This window comes from Macaca nemestrina, chromosome 16 (assembly GCF_043159975.1).
Source record: "Macaca nemestrina isolate mMacNem1 chromosome 16, mMacNem.hap1, whole genome shotgun sequence".
Lineage (NCBI taxonomy): Eukaryota > Metazoa > Chordata > Mammalia > Primates > Cercopithecidae > Macaca > Macaca nemestrina.
In genome coordinates, this window is record NC_092140.1 from 79,781,386 (window position 1) to 79,794,466 (window position 13,081).

Genomic DNA, 13,081 nt, shown 5'->3' on the forward strand with positions numbered 1-13,081 from the left:
AACAGTGTTGGCTCCAAAGTGTTTGTCAAAGGTAACAGCCATCAAAAAGGAAAGTTAGGAGAGGAGATGAAAAATCTAAGTTTCAGGTCACTAATTTTGTTTAAAAATCTATGAGAATACATAACAAATTCCTTAGGCCACATTACTGAGGGAGTATCACAAAGCCACTTTAATATAATGAATTCAAATGTTGCTGGGCCACTATCTCATACCACGGCAGGATTCTAAGGTATGTTTCCCATGTACCTGCAAACCAGATTATTTCTAGCTCAGTGGCTCTGCACCTCCTGTTTCTATTGCTCTGCACCTTCTTGGCTTCTCCAGCAAAAAAATACCCCTTAATGTCCCTCCATCACTCAGTTGAAAAGTGCATTAATCAGATGCAGGTTCAGGGAGAACAGGGCTAAGAGACAAAGTTGATTGTCGAAAGCCAAGCTCTCCACAAGTGTGTACATTCAACTGATAACTAAGGTTCTTGTATTAGTTTCCTGTTGCCACTCTCAAAAATTACCACTAATATAGCAGCTTAAGACAACACAAATGTATCATGATTGTTCTAGACATCAGGAGCCCGAACTGGGATTCACTGGGCTAAAATCAATGTGTCTGCAGGGCTGGCTCCTTCTGGGGGCTCTAGGGGAGGGAGAATCCATGGTATGTCCATTCCAGTTTCGAAGACTATCAATATCCCCTGGCTTGTGACTGTGCTATGCCAACATCTGTCTCTGTCATCACTGCACCTTTCCGTCATCTGGTATCACCTCCCTCTACCTACCTCTTATAAGGACCCTTGTGATTATGTCCTGAAAAACCAGGATAATCTCCCATTTTAAGATACTTAATCATGTCCACAAAGCCCCTTTTGCCATATAACATCCCACTCACAGTTTCCAGGGATTAAGACATGAGCCTTTGGGAGCCATTATTCAACCTAACACAGCTCTCTTATTGGGTCTGGCTTAGGGTGCTGGCTCATCCTTCAGAATGAGTTTTGTGCTGATGTCTTGAACCCAACCAGTGGACATAGCCTCAATATGAACTAAGAGCATTTTCTCAATATCTCCTCACTTAACCCAAATCCATAGGCAAGTAACATCCTGTTTTGAAGATGAAGAATCAGACTTCTGAGACAGATGGAAGCGCTGTGCCCACGTCTACCCAACCTGCAGTGGAATTCAGCGCCCTGCCTCCCTCGTCCGTCTAAAAGTCTCCTGTGAATCTGAAAGACTGCAATCTCACCTTGCCCCAGCTCTCCCAACTTATTTCCGCTCTTGTTGGAGAAAGTCCTAGCCATAATTTTCCTCATGCTACCATCCTCAACACAGAGGGGTCTCGCTCTAGCCTAAAATCCTGCCTGTGATCTTAAAGGCCTGGCCATAGACAATTATTAGACTTTGCCTGGCAGGCCTCCTAGCCAGAGGCTGCTCTTGTCACACCAGTCCTGGTGTACAACCAATGAATTAGAGTTTTCTGGTGGGAGGTGCTGTTAAAGACTCGGTCTCCAACCTGCCTTTCCCCCCTACCTCCAACCAGCCACCCTCACAGACACATCTGCATTCTTAGCCTAGGTGCTTCCATTCAGAGACATCCTTACCAGGTGCCTTGGCTGAGGCACTTTTCTCCACTTTGACTCAACACCTTCCCACTCCTAGCCCTCTGCCTTCTTTCTTGCCTGAGTCATTGTCCAAACTGACCTCCTTAGCACTTGATTGCTCACCACCTGCCAGCCCTGCCCTTTCTCTCTCATGTTTCCTCACTTTCCACAGCTCAGATTCCCATCATATGTTTTTCATCTCTTTTACTCATGGCTTGTCCCCATAGCCTATTACTCATCTGTCTGCTACTGCCTGTTGCTTCCTTCCCTAAATAATCTTTTATCTAATGTAAGTATATGTTACCCTGTGTCTTTAATAGTAATTCAATAAATAATTGATTGTATAGTCAAGTTGGAAGCATCTATTAGAGAATAACTGATTGACTGACTGTAACATCATAAGCTCCCTGCAAACGTGTTGCAGTCATAGTGTGGAGGTCACTTATGGTGCTACTAAAGACCAGACAAGAAAACCTCTCAATCCAGACTTAATTCTTTGCTTCTAAGTTCCCACTGGGGTGTGACTGTTTCATTTTAGAAAGAAGCTTCATTTGTTTTATTTTTTTCCTAAGGCACTCCTGCTTGTATGCCAGAACAGGATATTTAATGTCTGGGAGAAAGAGACTCACAGGGAAGGGAAAAATTCTAGAGCTGGTATCTGAATGGGTCAATGGAAAAAGATTTGATGTATTAACTAAGGATTAATTCACTCTCCAAAGGCCTTGTTTTAAAGTGTGTGTGTATACATTTTTATTAAGTAAATGTTTCAAATTCTTCCGACATTATATCTTCAAATACTCGAGTAATATTTATGTTCATCTTTTTTCTCAACAAATTGGCATAATGATTCCTCATACCTGGAATCTTCAAACTCTCTAAATGGTTTCATGCATGTCAACTTTATTAGTATGCTATCATAGGTCTTGGTACTAGGTAGATATTCAATAACAAAAGTTAAATGACCTGGAGCCTTCTGTCATGGGTAAAATTAGTGAGACTGTCATCCTCGTTTTACGTGTGAAGCTAGCGAGCCTCTGAGAGTTGCAGGGATTTTCCCAGGGGTTTCTAGCCAGTAAGTGCAGGAACTGCCATTAGATCCCTCCATTGCTGACTCCTAGTACAGTGGTGTTCCCAATTCACAGGACTAATTCTGAGATGGGAAATAGATACGATTACAAAAATAAGTAACTTGGATGTTATATTTTAAAGCATAACTTCTCACCAAAAAGGAATTTGTTTTGTGAAATAGCAAATTAAATAACACACAACTTAAATAATAACCCTTAACCTAAAGATGAGCTGTTTGATGGAACTCTCCTCCTTTATATTGCTTTGGAAGACATCCATATATGACAATAATCTCTCTAATAATCTTTGTAGCAATGTTTCCAAAAATGAAAATGTCAGTCTCACTCACTCTTTCTGGAATAGAGCAAAAGCCTTATTTTCTTTTCTACCATCTCCATCTTTGGCTTATCAATAGCTTCCTTTATAACATAGACTCTTCTGTTTCCTGCCTTCAAGCAAAATAACTTGAGACATAAGGTAAATCTGTCTAGCCAAATAATCTCTCTGTCTTGATTTATCCTGCCACAGAATGAGTAATAACACATTTAAGTCATGAAAATTTTGCTGAAAGCATTTTGCTGTCTAGGCATTTCTTTTCTAGCTACAAAAGTTCAAAGGGAAATAAAGCATCATTTGTTTGCAATTGTACACACCCTCACACACATTCAACAACCTTGAGGTGCTTATTTCTTATACAATATTATAAGACATGAGAACAGAGAGTAAACTACTGTGTATATAGGTTATTCCAGAGACTCACACTCACGGGTTAGAGTCCCAGGGAAGAAGTGAGTGTCAGATAATAATGCAATCACAAACATATGCTTAGGATGATATATTTTAAAAACACCTTTTCCATTTATGACCTCATCCAAATGTATATAATGACAATATTGATGTGAGTTTTTGTCTTTCTTCATATGTTTCTAAAGGCTTGCCCATGACGCTCTGTAGCATAGTTCACGTATCTAGGATCATGAGTTGAGGATCGCAGTACTAATTATCTGTGTGATCACTCAGCTTTGTTTTCTTGATCTATAAAAGGAACCATAGCTCCCCTAAAGTTTTGTTTTATCTCTGGCACTTAAGGTAATTATTTGTCTCTGCTTGTTTTGAATTTGAAGAGGAGTTTGATGTGACATTTATAAATACTATCCCTTTCAATTTGGCAAAAAAAAAAAAAAAATCATTTACTAACCGTCAACGTACCTACGTTACTGCAGTTGAACCCAAACCAACATGATTTTAAAGGATTCTGACTTTCATAGAGTGCTTGTTGGGTGAAATAAGTTGGTACACTAAAGATGTAAAGGCAGCCCCTGGAGACAGATTATGAGTTTACTCTTAGAATGGAATCCATTAAATCCCCGCTGACTCTGTTTTGAAGGCAGCAGCTCTGAGAGAAATGGCCGTTAAGACCTCTGGAACTTGGCAGTGCTGAGTCTTCATAGTTTCTCCTTTGAACTACTTATTATGTTAAATCACCTAAAAAGGAATCTAAAGCCCTTACAATAAGACTCTTACACACTACCTTCACCCATAATTCTGCTTCATAGAGAAGAGTCTTATGAAGGGATTTCAATTAATCTAGTATTATAAACAATACCGGAAATTAAAATATTGAAGTGTGACCCTAATAGTTTAGAGGGCAGATGGCTTGTTGTATTTTATTGAAAAGAATTACTTATCAGTGCGCTCATGAAATAAATTTGATAAATAAGGATCATGTTTCTTTTATTATGTGGTGCCAATATTGACAATATCCTTTGGAGACAATAAATAGTAAGGAGCTGCCAGACACTGTGCTGGGCATTCAACAGCCATAATTTCCTTCCATCCTTTAAGGAATATTATTATCCCCATTTCACAGTTGCAGAGCTGAAACTTCAAGAGGTTATCCAGCATACACTAGTCTTACTTTGAAGGCTAGGTTCTTAGATACTGTATGGTTCTGGCTTCCTGAAAAGAGTGGAATTTATCTTTAACACTTCCTGTTCAATCATTTCCAACCGAACCATCTATGGTTCTAACTCTAGAGCATTGCGCCTATCTATTTCTTGTACATTTCACTGCTGGCTACAACCATAGTCCTGGTAATTTCTGCCCCGGAAAACTCTAAAGCTTTCTAAATGGCCTCTGAATCCATTTTATACACAATTGCCAGGTCTATTCTCCTGCGGTTCTTGTAGTACCTCTCTATTCTAAAACATGGCATGAACAGCAAAGACCACAAAATTTCAATATTAAAAATGTCAGGTAATTAATTTTTCTATGACTCTAAGTAGAGACTTTTTTTAGACTTTTTAAAAACAAGTTAGGAGAGTAAATGTTAATTGTCAACTCTTAAATTTGCTAGTAACCTAGTAATGACAGCAATTTAATCGTCATATGGATTAAAAAGCAATAACCCATTGACTATATCTGCTATGATTTTGTTCAGTCTCGTATTTAAATATACATTAGCATTTTATATTAAACATATATTGACATTGTAAGTCCTCTGACAAAGCAAGAACTAGATGAGTAAAACTGCTGAATAATTTTTAACGTTTCGAATGTCAGATAACTGGTTCTCATTTTTACCATTAAAATACTTTGCCAGAAAAAAAAAAAAACATACTTCTTCTACAATGCTCTGTTACAGTGCTATTTTTTACTGAAACAATTTTTTGTGTGTGAAAAATCAAAATACTTGATTAATAGCGACAAATTTTGAATCTGAAGCAGTGATGTCAATTAAAATCTAGTCTTCTGTGCAGGCAATTCAAATGGACCATAATTTTTTTGTTGTTAGGGATTGTTGAAAAGGCAGCTTTCTTTCCTTCAAAGGAATTTCTATAATGTCTCTATCTTTTCCTAGAACCTTCGTAATTCATCAAGTGCTTTATCAGTATTTGAACCTTTGACAAAAAAGCAATTTTAACACTAATATCTATTGTCTTTCAAGCCCAACTTAACTGACAAATATTAATCGCTCTTCTTCCTAAATCAAAGAGCATTGTTCAAACCCTTCTAGATTTAAAAATCACAGATATAAAATGCAAAGCTGAAACAGGTTACAGAAGAATACTAGAAATATTCCAGATGACTTGCTGGAAGAGTTTAGGGAACTCCCTGAAATACTAAATTTTATTGAAATAAAATAAAATGCAGGAAAAATAAGAAAGAAAGAAAGAAAGAAAGAAAGAAAGAAAGAAAGAAAGAAAGAAAGAAAGAAAGAAAGAAAGAAAGAAAGAAAGAAAGAAAGAAGAAAATGAGGTCCACCAAATGTACTGCACTATCCATGGACCCACAAACCCTTAGTCTCTGATAAACAGAATATCATGAGGTAAGAACACACTAAAGCTTTTCTTCTCTAAGAGATCAATGAGAGCAAGACACATCATTTGAAATAGCTATATTCAGTGAGTTACCCAGGAAGGAGCTGGAGTAAAATGCTCAGAGCTGGCTTTGTGACCCGAAAGTATTACTGTCTTCAGTATTGGTTCAGATCTTACTCTTACTTCTAGTAAAATGTCATTCTTGTGATAATGCCAAATCCCAAGGAAACTTTCATATGGAATTGCTTTCCCAAGATATTCTTAGTTGACCTACTTTTATCTGGCAAGAGGAAGGGTGAATATATGTGTCACACCCCACTCTTCAAAATACACTCCTCCTCCTCAGTGTGGTGGGACAGAAAAAACACAGCCTTCTCTGTTTGCTGTGTGACTGTGAGCTTCACTTTCTTTATCCGTGAAATGGAGAGAATGATTCTGTGTGGGGTGGTTGTGAGATTTAAGTGAGATAATATAAGTCATGCATGTGAAATGCAGAAGATGCTTAATAATTCTAATGTTCTATTTCCAAACTAGACCTTGAGTTTAGTGAGCAATTAGTTTTCTTTAAGGAGTTAGTGAATAAGAGCTACAGACTCATCTCTCAAAAAAGTATTTGCATTCTAACCAGATGCTTTGAGGATTTATAAGACTTCAGGGCACCAAGAAACACATTTTCAACAGTAGAATTGTGGACACTGTCAACACGTTTTTAATGACTGTCTCATTTTTGCCAGCACCAGCACAACAATGAATAACATGGTACCTGTCCGCAGTGAAAGTAGGATAAAGGGGGTGGTATCCTGATACTGCTTTCCTGTTTCTCAGAGGATAGCAACAGGAGAGCACAGGACTAAGAGGTCAACTTTTGGTAGAAGGAATGAAAAGATTATATTCCTAAGAATAGAATAAAAGAATAGAATAAAAGAATGGAATGGAATGGAATGGAGAAAATATTTCCTTCCAGGAGACCTCTTGGCTGTAGATTTTTTTCAGCAGGAAGATTAAATGACCTTCTGAACCCTGCCCTGACCCTTACAGGATCCTGACCATAGGACTGGGGGCTTCTGGAGACCTTTGGCACTAGAGAATTTTTATTCCTCTCTTTCTTATTTTTACAGGGGTTGTCTTCTGCACTGATAGTATCTTTGACTCTAGAAAACTGAGAAGATAGGATTTGATCAGGCTCAAATAAGAGAAAGCCAAGAGCTAACTCCAAAGACGTAGTTTCAGCACAGGCAAAAATGGTGAAGGAAATCTCCAGGTATCTAATTGTTTGGTCAGGGTGGAGAAGGAGTGTTTCTAGTAAGAAATGATATCTGGGAATAAATATTTAGTTGAAGTATGCCTGGTTCTATATTTTGTGGGAGCCTGGGAAGGGAAATGGGGAAGTGCAGTAACAGTTAGCAGGCACTGACCGTTGTAATAGTTTTCTACTGCTGTGATAAGAAGTACCACAAATTTGATGTCTTAAAACAATACGCATTTATTATCTCATAGTCCTGGAGGTCAAATATTGACTGTTGGCACTGACTGTTGAAATAATTTTCTATTGCTGTGATAACAAGTACCACAAATTTGATGCTTAAAACAATACATATTATCTTATAGTCCTGGAAGTCAAATATTCTGAATCAGTCTCACTGGGCTAATATTAAGGTGTCAGCATAGCTACATTCCTTCTGATTTTATAGAGGAACCCTTTTTCATTGCCCTTTCCAGCTTCTAGAGGCCACCTACATTCATTCCTTGGCTCACGGCCTCTTCCTCTGTTTTACAAGTCAGCAGCCGAACATCTCCAAATCTCTCCCTCATTTTGACCTCTGCCTCCATCATCACATCTCCTTTTCTGACTCTCACCTTCTGTTCTCTCTTACAAGAACCCTTGTGACTATACTGGGCCCACTCAGATAATTGAGGATAATCTCTCCACTTCAAGATCCTCAACATAATTATATCTGCAAAGTCCCTTTTGCCATATAAGATCACATTTCCACAGATTTCAGGCATTAAGATTTGCACATCTTTGCAGAGGGCATTATACTGCTTACCACAACCAGGATCTGAGAATCAGATAGTAGCATTAACAGAATTATAAAAATATAAACCTTTGTGATAAGAAAAACTGGGATTTCAGCTTCACCTTCTTGCCATAATGTACCATACTTGCCATTTCACCTGGTGGGTAATACTAAAGTACCCCACAATAAACGATTACCAAAAGGATATGGAAGCTCATTTATAAGATATCATTAGAGCCTATTACTCATCTGAGAACCTGCTCCCCTTGCCCTACCAGGAACCTTGACTCTCAGTACATTGACCACTGAATGATCCTTTGCTTTTCTCATATGTAGTCCTGCCTGTAAGAGATCATGGTTGCTTTCTCTGCTAATCAAAAAATCCTTTGGTTTTCTTGACCTCATTTCTGATGGATTCAAGACTGTGAGTTCCTGTTTCCCTCACCTTCTACCTAGACATCAGCTAGTAGCAAATCAAGCACTCTCTTCATCGTGCCACTTATTGGAAGAGTAATGGAGCAGCCATCATTGCTGCACCATTTTACTTCTGTGTTTCACACAAACAGTGGTATTGTTCTCATACATAGACATCTCATTGGGAATATTGTGCTGGAGACAGATATTCCTAGTTGGCCAGTGACCAGGAATCTGTCTCTGGTTGGCTGCATTTTGGAAAAACTGCAAATACGGACTTCTGGTTGGCAAGGAAACAAAAAAATGTATAAGGTTATTAAGGACATTTCCGTTATCCTGAAATTTCACCAAGACTAGGAACTGAAGATGACAGATATTAAATATCTGTTTTCAGAATTGAAAGTTGTCAATGGATAAATCAGCATATTGTAGAGTAGATCTTGAACATCTTGAAGACTGAATGAGAGGGGGATTCACCTTTTCATTCAGGAAAGCCCTGAATGAGAGAGGGCTTTCCAGTGACTACGGATTTAATATTCTAAGAAGAATACCAGAAGTATGGATGGCTGCAGTAGTGAAGTTAAAATTCTGAAACTACCATGGAGTAGTATTGAAGTAAAAGTCATGAAAGTCATTGGAGGTGAAAATGCTAGAGGGGATTTATTATGTGAAACTTAAAAATTCATCCTGGGAGCACCCAGAGGATACTCACTTTACTACAGTAATATAAGGAACTGAATGTTAAGAGAGGCACTAGCATCTCTGATAAGATGAGAAGTAGCAGTCCTTGGAGGCTGAGATTAACAGTAAAAGATTCTATATTGGAACCTGGCTAGGATTCTACACTGAAACTTGGATGCCCATTTTCAATAAGAATGACAGAAATCTGGGATGGTAGAGGCCATGTAGTAGTATTTGATCATCAAAGGCAAGGTAGATTTAATGACTGTAAGGAGCAACAACCCAGGATGGCAACCAGGGCCTAGACCCACAGAAATTGCTGGTCATTAATTATATATTATGATGTTCCTAGGGGTAAGACAGATGAACAGTGAAATAGGGTTTGTATCTCTCATTTTTAGAATCAGAAAAAATCAGGAGCTGACAATCAGAAGTCTAAAAAGTCTAAAATCTTGCATGTTCTTCGTCCAGATGTAAACCAGTTCACAGATTAAAAGTCCATTAATCAAATGTAGGCTGAGCCCCATTGAGGAAATTCAGTGGGCTTCCCCATTCCTTCCTAAAAGGGGTGTTGATGTGATTTACTAGCATAACTGGACCGTGGAAAGGAAAATCCCAAGACCTATAATGGACAAGATGATATAGGATCTGAGTTGCCATTTATACTAGGAAAACCACACGCTACTATGAATCTGTAGTTAGAATGCTTATAGCTTAAGCATAACACATGACAAATGAAGTTCTAGCCCAAGTTCATTTCATAGTGGGTTCAATGGGATCATGTACGTGCCTGAGTGTATATTGGAGATGTATGTACTTTGCAGCTGGCATTATTCTCACATTGGTTTCCTGGTCCATAAAATCAGAGCCAGTATTTTAGGAAAACCAAGTAGAAGTCCCAGAACTGTCCTCCTAACTCTGGCCAAGATAGATAGTTTATCAGAAGCAATACCATATGCTCTGAGGAATTACGGAAATTGGTGTCATCATTAAAGACTTAGAAGTAATGGGTCCCATCATATTCTACTTTTTAAAATTGACACAAAACAATTGTACATATTTAGGGGCTACATAGTGATATCTGGATACATACAACATGTAGTGATCAGATTAGGGTAATTAGCATATCCATCATTTCAAATGTTTATCTTTTTTTTGGTGGGGGGGTAGCATTCAATATCCCTTTTTCTAGCTTTTTGGAAATATATCCTGTATTTGTGTTAACTACAGTCACCCTATGGTGCTATAAACCACTAGAACTTGTTCCTCCTATCTAGCTATAATTATTTATCCCTTAACAATTCTCTCCCTATTATTTTCCACTTTATTTAAAAAGAGTTCTCATAAACACCAAATGTTGGCAGATGACAATGGACTACTATAAACTTAAACGAGTGGAAGCTTCAAATGTAGCTGTTTCAGAACCAGATTCACATGGCCTTTTGGACATAGGATGAGGCTAATGATCCAGCAAATGTGTTCTTCTCAATTCTCATCAATAAGAAAGATCAAAAAGAGTTGACTGTTATATGATGGAAAGGAGGGGACAAACAGCAGTACATATTCACTGTCCTGCCATGGGGCTGTGTTAATTCGCCTGCACTCTAAATGGACTCTATAGAAATCCATAGATTTTTAAAAATGTGTAGAATGTTTAAATTCCACAGATCACATTAGTTCACTAAGAAGTAAGCATTAACAACTACAGATGTCCTAGTAAAACACTTGCAGGCAAGAGAGGAGAAAATAAACACCACAAAGATTCAGGGCTTCTTACATCAGTGACGTCTGTAGAAGTTCAATTTTGTGAGATATGCTGATATATTCCACTTAAGGTTAAACACAAGTTGTTGCCTTTTCTATCAGTAAGAAACTCGAACTATGTTATGGGTATTTTTAGACTTTAGAGATTAGCCATAATTTTCTGACTCATTTAATAGGTTACTCAAAAAGCTGTTTTGAGTGGTTTCTTGATCTTCAGCACTGTGCTGCAAATGACCCTGGCATGTAGGTCATATGACGCAGGAGTTAAGTGGTACCAAAATTATCTGTGATGATGCCGTGTGTGTTCTCTGGCAAGACCCAGTAGAGGTCACGGTGCAGACTACTGGGTTTCTGGAACAAAACTATGTCTATTTTGAGAAGCAATTCCTGATGTGCTGCTGAGCTGTAGAAAAGACTGAGCATCTGAACATGAAATACCATGTGACTCCTACTGGAGAAGCCCATTATGAACCAGATGTTATCAAATCCCACAAGTCATAAGATTGGGGAACACAAGGAAAATTCCACTCACACCAATCCCTCCTGCGGCATTCTCTGTGATCAATTAAAGAAAGAAAATCTTGACCCAGTTTCACAGATGACTTAGCTCAATAGGTTAGTACATATTTCAAAAACATACGGCCTCCACACTACAACCCAACTCAGGGGTTGCCTGAAAGGAATGTCATGACCGAAATCCTCCTCCCAGTGGGTAGATGTGAGAGCAATATATTGATTTTTGTGCTTTATGTAGAGGAAGTAGTGGACCGAGACACAGATACTCATGAATACTCATGAACTCTTAGGCACTGATGAATGGCTGAGTTGGGAGGTTATAAGATTTCCATGGAAACATTAGTCTGAGGAAACATTATCCATAGGTTGGCCCATGGAAGTGGGTAAAAAAGATGTAGATCTTTGTATTTCAAGTTGATGCTTCCCAGACAGCATCCATGGCAGGCAACAGTCTCAATAACCATTAAGGCAGGATGACCAAGCCTGTGGATGGATGTATATCAATCTGTCCTAGCCACCCCAGGGCTTGTTCAATGGACCTAAGAATGGAGCACCATGTTGGCAGGAATTAAAGTTATGCATTGAACCACAGTATGGGCTCCCCTTCAACCCTTGTTACCTTGTTACTTCCATTACCACCTAACTTTTCAGCATCTATGCTGACACCATTCCAATGACAATATCCCTTAAGGAGTCTAGTCAGATACAGTTGTCTCTTGGTTTCCATGGGGAATTGGTTTCAAGACCTCCTGCGGATACTAAAATCTCAAGTCCTGATATATGCATAGGTTATATGCACATCCTCCCATATACTTTAAATCATCTCTAGATTATTACAATATCTAATACAATGTAAATGCTATATAAATAATTATAGCATTTACATATACTGTCTTGTTTAGGGAATAATGACAAGAAAAATGTCTGTTCAGAACAGATGAAATCCACAGATGTGGAATTCATAGATATGGAAAGCCAACTGTACTTAGTTTCCAGTTGATTAAATGAGATTACTTCTACCCTAGAGAAATAGTAATTCAGCCTCGCCAAATTCGACACTTATACTGATCTGAATTCACTGCCTGCATTGCCTCTGTCAGTACCACCATTTTAGAGCCTACTTGCATGGAAACTTGCACAACATTGCATCAGACTAAGGGGCTGGTTTTACAGCAAAAGAAGAACAACAAGGAGTGTCTGTTCAAGGTATCCGCCCAAAAGCAGCTGGTCCAATAGAAAGATAAACTTCCCATGGTCTCACTCAGATGTGGGAATGAACAACAACTGAACTCACGGAGATAGAGGGTATAATGATGAGTGCCAGAGGCTGGGATGGGTAGTGGGGAGGGGGTTTAAAGGGTTGGGTGACTATAGTTAACAATAATTTATTCTATATTTCAAAATAACTAAAAGAGTAGAACTGCAATGTTCTTAACACAAAGAAATGATAAATACTTGAGGTGACAGATATCTCAATTACCTTGATTTGATCACTACACATTATATGCTTGTCTCAAAATATCACATGTACCTGGAAATATGCACAACTATTAGGTATCCATAAAAAGTAGAAATAATTTTTAAAAAGTTATTGGCTCAAATGCCAGCCCAGAGACAATACCCTGTGGGTTTGAGATGATGTCTTTCAGAATGCAGTGTGTTCAATGAACCAGGTAGGGGCATGTGTCCCCAGCATTTAGAATATG